General features: G+C 37.1%; 1 pseudogene; it reads right to left on the reverse strand.

Moving 5' to 3' along the window:
* Positions 1–844: 844 nt before the first annotated feature.
* LOC148849437 (auxin-responsive protein SAUR64 pseudogene) lies at positions 845–1,291 on the reverse strand (annotated as a pseudogene).
* Positions 1,292–2,521: the final 1,230 nt, after the last annotated feature.

Raw genomic sequence — 2,521 nt, forward strand, 5'->3', positions numbered from 1 at the left:
ATTAATAAAAATATCATAAATGTGCCTAATTTTTTTGACATTTTTTGTAACTTTCTATATTTATTTCTATTTTAAAAATACCTAACTACGATTTCGTATACTAATCTATTTGATTTGGATGGTTGAATTGCTTAAACACCTACCACATGGATTAAAAATTGTTTTTGTTTTTGAGTCAATTTTAAAATATATAGGTTTATATTGTTAAATATATTGACATAGATCTAATTTAATAAGAGAAAATGAGAGTGAATAATTTAAGTATAAGACTTAAATAGAGGTGATTAAATGATGTGAGAAGTCATAATTGAAGTTACATTTTCAACACTTACCATTAGACCTATTCTTGGGCTGGGCTTCAGTACATACTTACATTGTGTCGGGCTTGGGCTTTGGGTCAAGCTCCATTCAAATTTTGGCAAAAGCCAAGCCTGAGCCCAGCCCATGAACAGGTCTACTTACAATTAGAGATGGACTAAATGCATAATTATGGACAATGATTTAGTTTTAGAGCTAAAATGTTTAATTTATATTTTAATTCGGGTATTTTACAACATTAATTGCTATTTATCATATATAGCAATAGCATGAACAGAAATCACTGAGTCACAATTCGATTTAGGTTATGGAGGTGGTCACTTCTCAAGATATATACCAGAACAAGTACTACTCTTGTATGGGAATATATACTAACATACATTTGGATGAGTAAATGTTACGAACTCAATTTCATTTTCATTAAAAAATTCTGCTGATGATACAGCTATAGAATTTGTATATGTATAATTATATACAAAAAGAAAGAAGAATTGAAGATCATGGTCCTGATGGGCCAAAGCAATGTTCAAAAGCCATTGACAAGTATAGGGCAATTTCTTGGTTCTTGGTGGAGAGAAGAAGATAATGAGCACCGATATGTAGATAGGGTCACAACTAATGCCTTCTCTAAGTCTCTTGAAGGACGTCTTTGCATCATTGAGATGATGTACTCCGCAAACGCCGAGTCGCATGGCAATGTGATAGGACCATCGCTCGGCAGTCCAAACTCTTCTTCGGACATTCTGAGTAACTCTATGAAGATGGGATTGTTGAGATACGCCAACGGAATAACATAACGTTTCTGATCAGCCGTGTACACAACGAAGTGATCTTTAACAGCCACCATTGCGCTGCACTCATCTACATCCCGTTGCAGTTTAGTTCTTGAAGATGTTGAGATTCTTCTCCTGCCGATGGCTGCCAACTTCTGCCACTTTCTTGCCATGGCAAGAAGCTTCCTGTTGTTGATCATGTTTTGTTGTGTAAGCTTGAGAGAAATAAGGGTCTTGAGGAAAAAATTAAAGGAAAAGATTTGCTGCAGATAGGTTTCTGAGAATAGATTGTTTTGTGGATGGAGAGAGCAATGGACATAGCTTAGTTATATATATAATTGCAAGCGGAGACAAGCCAGGGAAGAGTAGCTTTCCTTGTGTTGGGTTGCATGGGATGCATAGTCATGTGACAACTTGGCATGATAGCTAGATTGTTGGGTACGTAAGTGGTCCTGACCTGATGTACATGTAGGTTTGGGGGGGCATCACATCCAATATAGGATTCCTTTCTTCTCGATCATCAGTTAGGTAGACAAGATATTGGGTCCGACTAATATAATGTGCCAACTCATAGACTATGAAATTGTTGGTGACCACTGAAACTCAAGTATTGCTATACTGCTGAAGATGAAGATAATTTCTTGAAACAACAATCAACATGATGAGTGCAATGTGGGGACACACACATTCTTCGTCTTAATTTCACTCCACACATCCAATACCCATCCTTTTCTCACCTGAACACCAAACTTGCCTAGGTGGGTGAGCAGTGGGCTTACTATATTGCTTGGTGCCCTAGACTATGCCCCAAGTGGAAACTCCAAGTGCTTTAACATCTTAGTTTTTTTTTTTTTTCCTAAACCAGATCATTAGGCTATGTTTGCATTGGAAAGGAAGGGAAAGTGGGGAATTGTAAAGGTTTCCCTACCTTTTCCTTCAAACCAAACATGGCCTTAATGTAGTTTTGTCTGCCCAAAATTCAACTGCCATATATATATAGATGTAACTTTCAAGCCAACTGATACAAAAGCTCATGTTTGGGTTGGGATGCCCAAGTTTTTCCCTTTTTAGTATATGTTCACTAGGAATTTAGGTAGTAGATTTTCCAAAATCCTTACGGAATTGACGTGTCAAGATGCGTACATGGACCTTCAATTAGGTTTTGGAAAATCTGATGAATCCACCGTAACACCTATATGGGCATTTGCCCATTGTCCCTCAAAGGCCCAGTTGGGAATCATAATTACCAGATGAATGGGAATTTCATGAACTAGTAATATTTAGATTTTTAGAGTCCTTTTGGGAGGGTTTTTCATGAATGGGAATTTCATCCAGACGGCTTAAAACCAATATTTCATGAGAAAGCTTTGTTCTTCCGGAAGGAGCCTTATATTTGCAAATTACTGAATTAAAGCGTGGGCCTATGCATG

This window comes from Nelumbo lutea, chromosome 6, assembly GCF_056320005.1.
Source record: "Nelumbo lutea isolate HS-2025 chromosome 6, American lotus-T2T, whole genome shotgun sequence".
Taxonomy (NCBI): domain Eukaryota; kingdom Viridiplantae; phylum Streptophyta; class Magnoliopsida; order Proteales; family Nelumbonaceae; genus Nelumbo; species Nelumbo lutea.